The 17,125-nt window shown below is 34.5% G+C and overlaps 1 protein-coding gene across 6 annotated transcripts in view; it reads left to right on the forward strand.

The window, feature by feature from the left end:
• Positions 1-561: 561 nt before the first annotated feature.
• drn (zinc finger AN1-type doctor no) overlaps positions 562-17,125 on the forward strand; it is a 112,516-nt gene continuing 95,952 nt past the window's right edge. Inside the window, exons 1-2 of one of the 6 annotated variants that reach the window (XM_090381500.1) lie at positions 563-928; positions 4,950-5,279. The gene's annotated coding sequence lies outside the window, so the exon portion shown is untranslated. The other 5 variants (XM_090381502.1, XM_090381504.1, XM_090381499.1 and 2 more) reach the window with 5 other exon arrangements.

Genomic DNA, 17,125 nt, shown 5'->3' on the forward strand with positions numbered 1-17,125 from the left:
GCTTCCTCGCTAGTTTGATCAAGGTGATCAGATGGAATTCATATACAGTTCCACAGCGGGAAAAAAATGAAGCAGACAGTGAGTAAGGTTACATCAACGAAGACAGGGTACTTCATACTGAAGAACTAGGTACCACTGAAATAGCAAAACGCTATATAGAACAGTAGGAAGAAGCAATACCAACTGGTAATCTGATTATGAAAAGATCGCATGATTTTGCAACAAAGAAGCAATCGCTCTTTCAAGAACAAAGAATCGTAAATTTTTAGGATGAAATTAGATATATATATATTTTTTATAATTGAAGTAGTTTATACAACATACTATTATGAACAAAATCTTACACATCGTAAATTGTCTTTTATTTTATTATATTTTTAGAGTATGTAATCCGTATAGGCAGCTCTTCGATAGTTTGGGGCGATCTCGGCTTGTTCAACCCGAACTATTTGATTCTACTGTACTTATTTATTTATTTTTTCGAAAAATGGATACGTATTTCTTTTAGCATGAATGTCGCAAATTCTCAGCTACTCACTGCGGTGGTGTTGGCAATACTGGCTCACGCTGCGTGTTTGATCGAGAGTAGATTTTAGTTCTCGTAAGTGTGAGGTCTGAATGTAACAATAGGCTGTTTTCAGTTTGTATGATAACATAGTTTATGAAAACCAACTCGCTTGCTTACAAAACAGTTCCATTTTATAAGTTGACTTGTCTGACGATGTCACTTATATGCAAATAATTTCTCAAAGGAAGGTCATAGACACGTCGCCTCAATGCCATAGGCTCCAACCAATCATAATTCTCGTCTTTGTCATGTGATCCTGACTGACTAAAGCTTAAAGTCAGTCCATAAGCTGGTGTACTGTGGATTAAGGAACGAAGTTAGCTTTTATACTTTCAAGGAGGTCACGTCGTAGGCCAAACGGTTAGTATATTATATGTGTGTATTTGCTTGGTTCGGATCTTTGGTACATATTCCATTTAGTGTTCCGAGACATAGAATACAATTTGAAACTCGTGGAATAAGGCAATTTGAATTCGAAATAGAAGTTGTGGTCGCCATGTTGGGCTTCCTTCAACCTACAGCTGTGTCTACTCTTGTTTAAGTAAGGTATTCTTTCATTAAATAATTATTACGATAAACTTTAAGTGACGCGTAATCACTTGTGGATATAAATAAATTTTATCCAATTCTGAATAACATGGTATTGTTTGTTAGATTAATAATTTTAATTTAGAAGCAGTTTTAATTGTAGCTATTGGAGCATACCTTGTTTAAACCAAGATCGACGTCACCTTTTGTAGAGGCCTAAAACAAACGCTTATAGCATTTTGGTTTTTCAGTTTACATTTTCAGGTTGTTTTTTTTTTCTTTTCTTTTTTTTTTTTTTTTTTTTTTAAATCCTCACGTGAGAAGCATTGGTACGAAAAGGGTGTATTATTTTTTTTTTTTTTTTGTTTGCGTAATATATATATATATATAAATAAAACAATTCGTGAAAAGTTATTGTTTATAAATGATATCCTTAAACTTGTTTAATTACATCGGTTATGAATCATGAACACGAGAATAACAAATTTAACTTCTATTTGATCTTGCATAAGAATTTGAGGTAGAATTTCATCTTCTCTTGCAAGAGGGAGGGAGGGGGCGAAATTAATTGGTAGTCCTCGGCGGTATCATCATGACTTTTGGGAAACACTATCAGTAAGGTAATAACAAAAAAGAGCAAAATTCATGATTTGGACTTAAAAAAATTATTTAATAAATAATAAAATACCTGTGGTGTTCAGCCAGGAATAATTACTTTGAGATTACTATTAAGTAAGTAGTCCACACAGCTGCAGATATGGAGAGTATATGATTCCAAACCATTAGAATTGCTTGGAGGTTTGGTTTTTTTTTTTTTTTTTTGATTACTTGCATTTCATCATAGTTGCTATTTTCAGTAAACCTAGCTGAATATGGGGGGGGGGGGGCATTGGACAAATTGCTTTCTTCCTTACAAACTGGGATAGCCTCGGCAAGAGCACTGATGTTATGCATTATAAGTGGCATTTTGGTTAAGTTGTGCCACTTTTAAAATTTTGTGGGACATAAAACATTCACAAACTTCCCATTTTTGTATACTAGCTGCCAGCATCTGGTAGTTAGCAGTTTTGTCACATTCCCTTCTCAATAAGACTACTGTAGTTAACTGATAATTTAATGACTTAGCATTTCAGCAAGCCCAAAATCAGATATTCCTGCAGTAAATGCATCTAGAAACCTGATGTTATATTTTTCAAGTCTTGTTTTAACAAAGACAAAAAAAAAAAAAAAAAATTTTTGTGAAATGCATTAGTAATTTTTGAAATGCAAATATTTGAAACTGCATGGAGTAAGATATTGTCTTAGTTTTATTTAGTCCACTGGAGACAAGTTCCTATAATTTATGGGTAACATGCACCCCTTTCACAGAATGTCACTTTTTCCTCCCTCTCTGCCCAAAAATTTGTCACAAAGTTGGCAGTCTTGATTTGAGACTGCAAATTTGTTTTCAGAAATGCTCTCAAATGTGTTTTCATATGTAACTGTAGCTGCATTCAAAGTGCAAAATCCATGTGATGATTCTGTGAATGTTTTTAGTGTTTTATAGCTCCAAAGCTCTGATATTCAAATGAATAATGACATGAGAATACAAATATGCAGCTAGAGTCAAATTGAATGTTATACATCGATAGTGTATTATATTAATAGATTAGTCCTGCAATAAACTAAATTTTAACAATTGTGCATGGTTTTTCCTTAATGTGAATGCAGTGGCACCTTTCAGAAAGGCACATGTCTAGTGGCAGAATGCAGAGCAGTACCAGAATATTGACTTAATTTGTTTAGGAATGATTGTTGCGCATATTAAGTGATATCTTTCTCTTCTTGACATGCAAATCAGCCAGTAGCATAGCCAAGATTTTTTGTCAGCAGGTACATTCACAAAAAAAAAAAAAAGCACCAATTGCCTAATGCTAAAGTGCCACAATACCAGATTTTGGCATCAGGGACTACATTACCTGCTGTCCCTAACCTGGCTGCAGCACTGAACATAGGCTTATACAGACATCAGCATTAGTAGAGACATATGATGCAAGAAAGCAAGCTTATGCATCAGCTAAAAAAAAAAAAAAAACCTTCCCATTTCACCCATTCATTTGCTCCAAATGTTTGTCTAGTTCTGCCTTGAATTTATTTCGGCTGTCAACCTCTACAAAAACAGATGGAAGTTTCAACCACTCGCTGGCTAAAGGCAAATTTCTGCACAATGTATTCTACCACTGTCTTTCCTCAATTTGAATTTGTCCCCTCAGGTGCTTAATCTGGGCAAGAGGAAGAATCCCATCAGCATTGAGTTTTCTCAAACCATTCAAGGCCTTGTACACCTCAATCAGATCACCTTGCGGGTATCTAGTCTCCAGACACTGGAAAACTAAGCCTTTCTTCGTAAGAGCAATTCTTCCGTTCACCAATCTCATTGCAGTTCTCTGTACTCATTCCAGCAGCTCTACATCCTTCCTAAAATGCCTCCAGACACTGTATATACATTCAGTGTGTGGCCTTACCGTTTCCTTATACAATGGGATAATCACCTCCTTATTTCTGCTAGAAAAATTCCTGTATATCATTGACAAGACACCACAAGCTACTCTTGCAGACTGTCTACACAGTTGATATGTTACTCTGGAGTTACTTTGTAATGTACTCATATAGAGTTATCCGTATGAGTACATTACAAAGTTAAACCTCTGTTGCCGCCTCTCAGCCCATCTGCTCAATTTTTCTAGATCCTTTTGCAGTAGCGTACTGTCATCAACAACCCTGCCAACCTTCATATCGTCTGCAAACTTGGACATTTAGCCTGATTTACCTTCATCAATATCATTAATAAATACTGAAAACAACAATGGACCCAATACTGAACCCTGGGAGAATCCACTAATAATATTAGTCCACGAAACAAAGCACAGTGTCCACTTATTACCACCCTCTCTTCTCCCACTCAATCATCCTTTATCCATGACAATTTGCCCTTAATGCCATACTGCTTCAATTTGTACATAATATATAACAGCACAATGTGGCCTGACACCTCTGCACATAAAATGTAGCAACAACTTTCTCTTGTGAATTTGTAAAACACAATCTCATTTTTAAATTATAGATGATTAGTAAAGACAGTACAGTTATATCAATAACTAATCATAAATCAAAATGAATATTGGTTTTGGTGATTACATATGTGACAAAAATTAATATGCAAGTCAATTCACTCCTATTAATAATAAATTTCTTTCTAAGGAGATTCATCCATCTTACAATTTCAACTAATAGAAAATTTTAGTGATTCATACATGTACTAGGTACAACAAAAAAGTGCATAAAAAATAGTAATAAGTCTTTTGAAACTTCAAGTAAATAGCTTAAAAAAAGCTTGGTATATACAAAGGATGAAAATGACATAATGATTATATGTATCATCCATCATGTACTTTATCAATCAGAAAATGATGACATTTGATACTTGAACTATTATCAACCAGTTACTTGATTTTTAGTAATGATCAAGAATACAAAAATGGATACAAAATTTTAAAAAAAATAGTTGAACAAATCAATTTGAATAATCAAGATTCCATAAAATCTGTAATAAAGGAAAATGCTATTACTAAACATGGATTTAATTCAAATGAAAACTGACTGTTTGGTAAATAAAGTACAGCCAGTTATAGAAAAATGTTTTTACTAGTTTTAAATGGTAACTTAAAAAACCCTCTGAAATAAGTATTGCATTTTTGTTTGGTGACATCACATTTTGCTTCATGGTTTTGTGATTGAGAAAAAATATCCAGGAATGTATTAATTATGAAAGAAATTGGCACAAATGTGGAATGACTCAAATTTTTTTTTTTAGGAAGGTCAAAAAATGCTAAAGTAATGGAAAAGTTATATTGAGGGACTGTATGGAAGAAGGCAGCATTGGATGAAAGTACTACTGTGGAAAGTTATTTACAGGAACTTTTGAACTCTTTCTTATGCTACTTTCATCGTTTATATATGTTACTGTGAAATTTTCAATATAACAAAGCATGAAGTTTTTCATTGGTTTTGATTCTCTCTCTGTTTTCTCTTCTACTGCAGCACCACTAGTTGTATGTATATCATAGTTTTTCACACATGAAAGCAATATCTTGTGACAAGGCTTCAACACCATGATAATCTTAAGTTGACACCACTGAGAAAGGTACAAGTGGCATAATGTATTAAATGCCTTGTTCCCATTCATAGTGTTATCAGTCCATAGTGTTTTTTTTTTTGCCAAAAATGTTTAAAATTGATCAATAGTTTAAAAAAAAAACTAGATATACCTGCCTTTTTTTGTTAATTTTATTATCAACAAAATCTAGAAAGTTTAATAATACATATTTTGCATGACCATCTTTGATAGTTTCCAACATTTATTTCTGAGAGACTTTCCAGGTGTGATTTTGATGAACTTGTCTTTAAAAAAAAAAAAAAACTTTTCTCTCCTTGTCAAAAGGAGTGATATATAGATTGCAGGTGTGACCTCACTTTTACATACAGGCATATATAAGATAAATACGGTGTGTGTGTGGCAGGGGAGGGGGTGTTTCTTTTGCAGTTTCTTTCATAAAAATGTATAGATGCAAGTTTAATGTTAAATGCCATTAATAGCATTTGAATTTTTTTTTTTTTTTTTTTTTTGTCTGAGTATTAAATATATATATTAAAAAAAGTGTAAACTGTTAATGTAGGCTTTTCCTCTGGTGTAAACAGAGTGAAACAGGATGTACATTAAAAAAATTACTAATAAGGGGGAAAATAGAAAAAATTAATTCTTTGAATAATGTAAATAACAAGTTTGGAAATGATGGCAGTATATGATCTTTTGAAAGAACACACAATGTGGCAACCCAAGTAGGAAAGAACTCCGTACGTGCCATCAGTTTACAATGAATTTATCAAATTGGGTGGATCAGCAGTTTAAGCAAATTCTTTGTGAATTAAAATCATGAAAGTGTCGTTTGGTCAGTGTTGTATTTAACTCCTAATGTATCAAGTAATCATTTGATTATTAGTTATTATGAAAATGGGCCAACAGAATGCTTTAACTTTTATCAGTAATTTTGGTCACAATGCGAGGAGATGGCAAACGATTTAGTTTTCCAGAAAAGCATGATGATAATATTGTCTGTTGTGGAGCAAATCTGTCCACACCCACGTTTGATGTTTATAAAGGACTAAAGGCATTAACGAAATTATTCTTCAGCGAAATTCATTCCTTGCATTGATAATTTTTTGAATTTTGTTGGAAATTGTCATCAGAATTAGTGTATTTATTTTTATTGGTAGTGAATATCTACAACTTTTTATCACTGTATGGACAAGTCATTGGAATTATTTGAAAGAGCACTTAAGTGGAAAATGTAAATTAATGAAACAACTTTCTTGCATGAGGGGGGTCAACATGAATTGAGATATGAGGTGCTTTATTGGAAAGCTGAACCAATGTTTTGGCTTCTTTAGAAAAGATAAATAATCCCAATGAAAAAACAGTATTACAAAACTAAGGTAGTGGATTAAAAAAAAAAAAAAAATAGAGAAAACTGAGTCTGTAATCATGATTTATTGAGACACCGGAATCTTTTTTAATAAGACAAATGTATGCTGTTCAATGCAAGGCTATGTAATTAAAGTACTAGCTTATCTTTCTATACATTAAAATAATTTTCCTCCTAATGATATTTATTCAGCCAATGGGAGAAAGGAGATGTGGGTTACGTGAAAATACGTAAAAAATACATAACACAAGCTTGTTTTACTGTGGTAAAACAAACTTCTGTTTAAGCGTGGTCACACACTGTTTATCTAACATGACCATGGTACCATTCTTGATTTCCATATGTAATGTATTTATTTAAATAAACTAAATGCAACAAAGCATAACATTTTTTTTTTTTAAGGAGTTTCTAAGATTTTATATCTATATAATATTGGTGTGGATAGGTTTATCTACACCGATATAGACAACTCTTAAAGAAAAACCACAGTCGTAGTGTGAAAGGCACCCACCGATCAAAAGCCAACTAGCTTTGAAACGTGCTGTCTGGTGGTGGTGGTCGTGCCCACCGAGAATAAGTGACAATAGTCTTCTCTATTAGTGAAGCGTTACTTATTCAAGGTAGTGCAATACGTGGTAACTCATGAAGGATGAGCACAGTGAGATACAGATGAAACTATGCTTTCATACTAAGATCGTAGTTTTTCTTTAAGAGTTGTCTATGGTGTATCTACACCGATATTATATAGATATAGTAACGTGACGTGTTCATAGCTGAGGAAGAGACGCACACAGTCAAAAGCTTCTGTGAGTCTTATTTTATCAAAAGAAGAGAGCAGGGGGCAAAGCCCCCTAGTGTAGATTATTATTAGAATTTGTCCACACTTCTTTTCACTCTTATGAACATGAAGTGAGACTATTTGTTAAATAATATTTTTAAGAATATAAATTTTGCAAAAAATTACATTTCCACAAGAAAACTTAGTCTAACTAAATGTTCTTCCCCCCCCCCCCCCCCTTTAGTCTTGCATTAGTTAGGCTGAACGTTTTATATAAGTTTGGATGATATAGGTATTTATGCAAGAGCTTAAAGGGAATCAAAATCTCTGCAGGAAAACAAAAGTAGTTATTTTTGAAAAAAATTTGTAGTTATACTACAGATTTAGAAGGAAATCTGTAAGGATTTCCTTCTAATTTCCAATTGTTAACATTGATAAAAAAAAAAATGGTGGGTTTGAATATGTTCATTTTATTTAGAATCTATTTGTCACAAATTGGTCTCTAAAAAGGTCTTTTGAAGGGTCCACCTTCCTAAAAACTAATATTGAGGAAAAATTATATTTGCCCCTATTATATTTAAAGTTTTTAATAAATTAAAGGAAAACTTGCTGAACACATTTTTGTTTATTTATTTAAAAATTGTAGTGGTAAATTTGCATACCTAAGGGCACTGAAGCCCTCACTCACACTCCTGTGTGAATATTGATATGTGAATTTTAGTGTTAAGCAAGTATAAGAGTTGAAATTAATTCACTTTGTACATTAAGGGATTTTACATGTCAAATATGGTTTTTTTTTTTTTTTTTTTTTTTAAACATTTAAATGATTCGAATCATATTTTAAGGAAACCTTGCAAATAGTTCAGTGTTTAAAACCAATTGTTGCTTCTAAAGCAAATGGCATAAACTGTGGGTCTTTCTTATGAGGAATGCTGCTCAGTGACAGTTTTAGCTTTCAGGATTTTTAAATGCGGTATTGCATATCTTTGCCTATCTTTTATAGCAGAGGTGGACAACTTAATTTGTGATACGATCTACTTTTTTTCTTCAAAATGTGCTGCGATCTACCATCCCAAGAATTTCATTGCAACCTGGTTAAAGTTAATCAACACATTGAAAAATGTTTATCAATTTTTAAATTAAATACAATTCAGAATTCTTATTTTAAATTCATACGTATTTTTAATTTATGTGAAGTTTTGTCTTCATGTCATCTGCCAAGCTTTCAAAATCGGGGAATACTCTGATAAGGCCAACCTTAAAGAATCTTTTGTATGCAAAGTCCGTAAGGGCACAGAGTGTGTGTGTGTGTGTGTGTGTGTGTTGTTTTTTTTTTTTTTTTTTTGTTTCAAATACAAAAAGGCAGATTCACATAGATATGTGGAACCAAAACAGGAATTTTAAAAGTTCACTGAATTTTTTTACATTTGGGCACTTTTCTCGGCAAACATTTCCAAAAGTCTTTCTGGTGATCTGGCTTTTAGGAAGATATAGTTTTGCAATGTAATAATTTAATTTTCAAGTAATATTTTCTCCATGTGAAAAATCTCAGCCTTTTTTTTTTTTTTTCTGCAATGTTTTGTATCTAAGTCGACATTAAATTGATAAGAAATATAATGAACAATGTTTTCAACTGTTTTAAAATCACTGAATCTGGTTTCAAACTCATCCACAGCCTTAAATTTCAGAAACATTTCTCACTATTAAATTGAAAAACAGGATATTTTTGCAAATGATCGGTTTTTTTTTTTTTATTTATTTATTTATTATTTTTTTTTTCTTTGAGATCCATTGCCAAAAATTTATATGCAGAAATACTACTAATCATGTCGCCCATATTTCTATTTTTCCCTTGTAATTCCAAATTCAGATAATTTAATTTACTGGTAAAATCTGCCAAAAAAGCCAGATCATACAACCACTCCGTATCTTGTAGCTGCTTATAATCATCTCCCCAAAAAAGTTTGATCACAAATTTTTTTTTTTTTTTTTTTTTTTTTTAATTTCATTCAGCAAATTTCAAAATCTCTGGAGAGACTTACTCCGACTCAGCCACGTCACATCGGCACGCCACATCTGTGTGTAATATCAGATCTGGTACATTTTCGTAGAGTTGAAGAAATTGTCCTCTGATGGAATTCACAATTTTGAAGCTATGTCCATAATACTTTTAGTATTTAATCTTTTGCTGGCTAACACTTGTTAATGGATGATACAGTAGTAACTTAAATCTGGGACTTCATCATCCTTTTGGCACAATGCGATGAATCCATTAAGATGCCCTGTCATTGCTTTAGCTCCATCTGTTATTGATATGAGCTTGTGGTAATTTAATTTTTTTCAATAAAATATTTGAATACGTTAAATATATCAAGACCCGTAGCTCATTCTTTTAATGAAACCATATCCAGCAGTTCTCTAGGGCAGAATCATCGAAAAACATACAAATAAAAATGAGCAATTGAGCTGTGTCACCTGAGTCTGTAGATTCATCCACTTATAAAGAAAAAAGGACACACAATTAGCAATATGAGCACGCAATTGTTCACTCACACTTTTACTCATTTTTTCGATGCGTCGCATCACACTATTTCGAGATAATTGCAGACCTTGAAGAGCACTTGATTTCATTTTTGTTCTTAACGTTTTCGAAAAAATCTGTTATTCCTAAAAAATGCATCTGATGAATTGACCATCAGAAAATGGTTTGCATTTTTTTGCAAGAAGATGACTCACTTTAAATGATGCTACAGTTACTGCTTTAGGTTGTAAATTAGGTGTCATGAAGAAATTTTGTTGCGCCAATAATCTGGATTTAAGTTCTTTTAATTTATTTTTTCTAAGATCGCCATTAGGTGGAAAATCTGATTTGGTATTTACGATGGCGTGTGGTGAAGTGCCTTTCTAAATTTCCTTTTTTGGGTATAGCCACGGAAGCATTGCAAACAAAACAACATTTTCTTTTATCATTACAAAAAGTATTCTAGTTCCCACTCTTGATGAAAATGATAGGTTTTACTCTTTGAACGTATAAGACTGTTCAGTTATTAATATGAAGTAAGCTAAATAAGAATTCGACACACTGTTCTCCTTAAAGTGCATTTTCACTAGACAAGCCTAGCTAGCGGCTACGCACCGACAAGAGTAGTTGCGTGATTCAATGGATTTTAATAATAAGCATATGCAGTTGGGTGCATAATAATAATATTCAGATTTTGACTAATCTATTTATTATTATTAGCCATATGGTGCAAAGAAGCCTGATACCTGGGAATCTTTTTTATACGTATTTTAAATTTGTCGTGATCGACTGAAATTAAAACCGCGATAGACTTGTTGGCCACCCCTGTTTTATAGTATGTTACGATACGTCTAAAATTTTCACATCTTCTGCAAGTTGGAGATTTGCTATTCAGAACACTGCAGTCACAGTTAGCAGAAACTGCCACCATTTCAAAACACTCAGCTGAACTGCACATCTGTCTGTTGTGGAGGGACAATGGAACAATCAGATGTCAAGTTTGTTTGACTGGACAAGAGTACCATGGAATCATTTAAAATGATGAAGTAAGTGTATGGAGAGAATTGTCTCGTACACTTGTGTTCGAGTGGCATAAACATCCCTGTGGAGAAGAATCGCTGGAAGACTGAACATGTGGGTCGTGCAAAACCGGTTAGGATGGAAGAGGTGCAGGTAATCATGTGCAATGATTTCACAAGATCTTTGCATTAATAAGGAAACCATTTGACAAAAAATAAACCAAGATTTGAAGAAAACAGAGGTCCGTGCACAGTTTGTTCCATATTCATTAACAGATGTTGAACACTGCAGCAACTGCAAAGCAAACCCAACTTCCTGAATTTGATTGTTGGGGTGACAAGATGTACAGACTCATCATAATCTTCACAATCACCTGGCCTGTAGATTACCCCCACTCTCATTATACCTTTGCTTCCAACTATCTCACACAATACAGATTCTATACCAGCATGCGAAACATCTGAATCTGGGAAAGCTTTGGTCGCACTCAGGCTGCTTTTGATAAGAAGCATGACCCCACCACCCCTTCTATCTTCCCTATCCTTCCTAAATACATTATACATATTGTACTGAAACTCATCATCCCCTATCTCCTGGTGGCACCAGGTTTCCGTAAGCCCTATTATGTCAGTGTTACTTGTCCTAACCAGCAGTTCGAATTCACTCATTTTATTAACAATGCTTCTGACATTACTGTATAAACAATTAAGACTTGGTGTTCTTGTATAGTTAACTACCTTGACACACCCCCTTAAAGTTATATAAGCTTGCTTCCCTGGCATTAGATACCCGCTCATTTGAAACATTACTGCTCTGAGAACATTTTGCTAATATGTTCTGTTATGGTAACAAACAAGAACTCTTGAGGTATATGCAAGCATTATTTTGACCAGTATTATCAGATAAACACATATCTATATTACTCTTGCCCCCCCCCTCCAAACTAGCAGTTTCCCTGAACCTTTAAGGTAGCCTCAATACTACTGGCAAAAAAACTCTTGCGCCACCTTTGTTTAAATGTATCTGGTCTCTACAAAACAGATTCCTTCTATTATAAGTGTGGGTCAAGCTGATAGAAATTTCCCCCCAAAAGCCTTAGTCCTTCAAGTCTTGAGTTAATCCACAAGGCTTTCAGCATGTAATCCCTTCTATCGTGCCTGGGCAAAATTGCAGATACATACGCATTGTGACTAACTCATGGCATTTCTTCAGCATGGTCCTATATTTGTCTAACAAATCTTCAGATCATGTATGCTTAATGTCAATAGCCCCCACATTTATGATATTTACTCGTACATGGGATCATTATTTTTTTTCCAGCATCAGTGTCGTTTTCCAATTGCTGAACTGTGTACATATTTTTCTTAACTGAAAATATTTAGAGTATAGTTTCATTCCCTACTTGAGTGGATTGTAAAAACTAATTTTATTTCTCTCACCCAGATTTTAAATGATTTTATACCATGTGCACCCTGTTAGCATTTCTTTTCTAGCAAAAAAGTTTTGCAGTTTAAACAGTGATAAATGCAAAGTAGTGCATTTGAGTAGCAATAATCTCACAATAACACACCACTTAAGTTGTACCACATTTTCAAATGGTACAGAATGAAAGAGGCCTAAGGGTAATTAGGTCTCTTTCATTCTTCCAGTTTGACTACACTCTGACATGCTCATGTGGCTCTGTGATATAAAAGGATGAAGAGGTAATTGTACCATCATATACAGTGATGGTTAGGCCACATCTGGAATACTGTATACAAGTTTGGTAACCCTTTAAGGACTGATCCTTTAGGATGAAGAGATGAGCAAAAATATTTTAGTTGAGAACAAAAGGATATTCTTACCAAGAAAAACTGGGGTTCTGTAATTTGCAGTCTCTGGACACTAGGCATTTGTGTGTTGACCTAAATGAACTAAACTTAAGTAAAAAGGTCTATGCGCTCTGGATTCATTTCTATATTCACTATTTTGCCAAACATTGGCAGCTTTCCCATACGTGTAACAACCACGGGTTTTGACTTCCAACGATTAGTTTTTGCATTACGTAGTTCACTGTGCATGACTGCCATCGCACTCTTAAGTTCTATGTTCCTGAAACTTTCAGTCCAATGGTTAACTGATGAAGGGCTGCATAAAGCCCGAAAGCCTTTTGTATTACTGGTATGTATTTACACATTCTGTTTATTGTATGTATTTAGCATTAAACCAACTTTAACTACAACCCATCATTTTATTTTACTTGCCATTCCACTCTGTGCCACAAAATAGTGAACAAGACTTTAAAGGGGCAAAGTAAAATAAATGCTGTTGGCATCTTTATTCTTTCTGAGGTTAGTAACTGTACTGTTTCTAAGGTTAGTAGACTGTTAGTAACCCTGGTATAGCCCCCCATGTTCAAGTCCTGAAATATGACACCCAGTAGCTAACTCTTAAACTATTTAGAAACTTTCCATCTGATCAACAATCGCCAGCATTGATTCCACCAGTGTCGATCCCCTGGTGATATTCTGACTTACATTATCCATCTATGAACAAATTCAGTGGAAAACTAGTGAAGCTCAAGCAGTTGCTCTTGACAGTTCAAAAGCTTTTGATCGTGTTTAGCATAAAGATCTAAATAAGCTTCCATCTTATAGTTTGCTAATTGTTTATTGTAATTGGTATCAGATTTTCTCTCTGACTGTTTTCTGCGGGTGATGGTAAATGTCTGTCTTCTAACTTCTCCACTAATGCTGGTATTCCCAAGGTTCAGTTCTTTCTCCCACTGTTTTCCTCTTGTACATTAATGACCTTCTTACATTGAACAGAAATCCTATCCATAGTTTGGCTAATAAGAGCACATTGCATTTCACCTTCCAGTTTGAGAAAACATGCCCTGCACAAACAGCTTCAACTTCTCAAATATCCACTACCAATTCCTTAAAAAAATGCTGATCTCCAGTTGGGCAAAGATAGTTTAGTTGATTTCAGTCCTGTCTTATATCTCACAAAATATTCTATTGCTCCTATGCTTATCTTTGATGACACTCGGATTTCTAGGCATATCACATCTGTATCGGGGATTACCTTGACTTGTAACTATCTTGTGCTTAAGCACATCGCAAATATTGCTTTCCATGCATCGAAAAACTTTTCTTTCACTTGTATCTAAAGTAATTTTACAGGTCAGGTGCAGGTTTTTCCTGAACAGATACTATATTAATGAATGTAAGCATTTGAAATCAGCAATGTGAAAATTGCGTATGATTGTTAACTAGCAAAAAAATTTGAGTCCAAGACATCTATTGGGATAGCTGGTGTGTGTGTGTGTGCATGCAGTTATTCTGAGGGAGGGCTTGAATCACACTAGTAGGGTGTATGATGTATTCCCTACTAATATGAAAGCTTCATTGGACTCTTGGATTAGAGAAAAATGCTAATGTGCCACTAATTCATCAAGGTGGTTAAGTGGATAGCTACAGCATTGTCAGTCTACCTTCAAATGGTAATGAAAATTGTGCAAGTGTTAATATAATACAAGATTCGTCTAGATAAATGGTATTGAGGAAACGTGATACTGTTTAAAGAGTCTTGTTTAACTGACTTGCCATTGTTTATTTGAATATTGGCAAAAAAAAAATGTTAACATGACAGATTGTTACTAGCTGGAACATATTGGGATCTCAGGAGAGATTTTTAGATGGATTACAGGATGGGTTATGTGACAAGAAATAAGATTGTAATTAATGGTCACTATTTCCATTACATGTAATCTCTAAAAAGAACAAATCTGCGTATGTGGCATTTGTGAAACACCATTTATTTTTTTAATAAAACAAATTGGCTTTTTTTTTTTTTTTTGCTGAAATTAAAATGTTCTATCAATTATGATATGCTAAACTCAGCTACAGAATATATCAAACAAAAAAAAAATAGAGAAAAAGCAGTAATTATTGGATTCTCTTGTTTATTTTTCTGTATTTTCTATAATTTTCAATGACACTCATTCATAAAATTTGAAACTCTGGTGCTTCATGGCATCTGCAGATGCAACGTGAACAGCAGCATTTTTGTCAGTTTTACATTTAGCTGACAAAACCAAAGATCTATGTGGCAAGATTTGACAACTCTTGCTGGTGTTGCACTTATACCACTTGGGAATAGGAGTTGCCTATAAGAAAGATAGCTGCATTTTCTTGCCTGGCATCTTTTCAACACCAAACAAAAAAAAAAAAAAAAAATTATTACTTGTAATTCATTAGTTAGCATTAGTAGAGGCATACGATGCAAGAAAACAAGCGTATGCAGCATCAGCCAAAAAAAAAAAAAAAACCTCCCATTTCACCCCTCCATTTGTTCCAAATGCCTCTCCAGCTCAGCCTTAAATTTATTTAGGCTTTCAACTTCCACAACAAGATGTTCCACCAATCAACCACCTGCTGGCTAAATGCAAAATTCTGCACATCTATTCTACAACTGTCTTTCCTGAATTTGAGTCTATAACCCATCAGGTTCTTAATCAGAGCAAGAGGAATCCCATCAGCATTCAGCTTGCTCAGCCCATTCAAGGCCTTATACACCTTCAATCAGATCACCTTGCAGGTGCCTACTCTCCATGCTCTGCAATTTGCAGAACTTAAGCCTTTCTTGGTAAGAGCACCCCCTTTGTTCCCCTCACTAATCTTGTTGCCCTTCTTTGTACTTGTTCTAGCAACTCTACATCCTTCCTAAAATGAAGCCTCCAGACCTGTACACAGTACTATAGGTGTGGCCTGACCATTTCCTTGTATAATGGGATAATCACCTCCCTGTCCCTGCTAGCAAAATTCCTTATATCATTGACAAGACTCCATGACCTGCCCTGGCAGCCTGTCTTCACTCCTCAGCAAACTTCATATTTGACTGCACAATTACCCCCAGGTCTTTTCCACTTCCCCGAGTGTAGTACCACACGGTACGTTACTCTTCAGTTATTGCTACCCATATGCAATACTTTGCATTTGTCAATGTTAAACTTCAGTTGCCACTTCTCAGCCCATTTGCCTAATTTATCTAGATCCAATTGGAGCAGCATACTGTTGTTAACAACCCTCCCAACCTTGGTATCATCTGCAAGCTTGGATATTAAGCCTTGTATACCTTCATCAATATCATTGATGAATACACTAAATAACAATGGGACCAGCACCAAACCTTGGAACTCCACTAATAACATTCGTCCACAAAGAGCAGTGTCCATTTATTACCACTCTTTGTTGTCTCGCACTGAACCATCTCTTTATCCATTGTAGCAACTTACCCTTAATGCCATACCTCTTCAATTTGTACAACAGTCTTCCATGTGCATCAGTATCAAAAGCTCTCCCAAAATCCAAGTACATGATATCAAAATTATTTTTGGCATCCAGGTCCTTTGTGACCACTTCATAGTATCCAATCAAATTTGTTAGATAAGACTTTCCCTTAAACCCATGCTGTGTGTTAACTATTACTGCAGTCTTGTTTAGATGATCCTGAAATGCTTCTTTAACCAATGACTCCATTATTTTCCCTGGAACACAAATTAAACTAACAGGTCTATAGTTACTTGTCACCTTTTGAACCTCCTTGGGGAATTGGTGATACATTTGCACACCTCCAGTCCATGGGGACTTCCCCTGAATCCAACAAAGCTCTCATAATTATGGCTAAGGGTTTGCTTACTTCCCTTGCCGCCTCTTTTAATATAACTGGATAGATCCCATCCACCCCAGGTATCTTTATGTTTAACTTTGGCAATTTCTCCTCCACTTTACTCTCAATTATTACAAAATCACTTAGCTCCCTGTTAGTTTGATAAACGTCTGGCATTCCCCTCATTGAATAACTTGCATGCATGTAGATGCAAAATACTCATTCAGTTTAATCAGCTACCTGAGCATGATCATCAATAGTCAACCCATCTATGTTAAGTGGTCCAATCTGATTCATCCCTTTCCTTCTAGAGTTTACATAAGTAAAGAACTCTTTGCTGTTTTTCTTTACATTCTTTGCCATGGATTTCTTGTAATCTGCCTTCACCTGCCTAACCTCCTTTGTGACTTGATTACAGATAAGCTTATATCTGCCCTAGACTTCTGTGTCACCTGATAATTTATATTCATCCCATACATTTTTATTCTCTGCCATGAGCCTCATTAATTCATCTGACATCCATTTAGATCTGAACC

The sequence above is a fragment of the Mastigoproctus giganteus genome, chromosome 9 (genome assembly GCF_048544385.1).
Source record: "Mastigoproctus giganteus isolate SK-2022 chromosome 9, ASM4854438v1, whole genome shotgun sequence".
In the NCBI taxonomy this organism is placed as follows: domain Eukaryota; kingdom Metazoa; phylum Arthropoda; class Arachnida; order Uropygi; family Thelyphonidae; genus Mastigoproctus; species Mastigoproctus giganteus.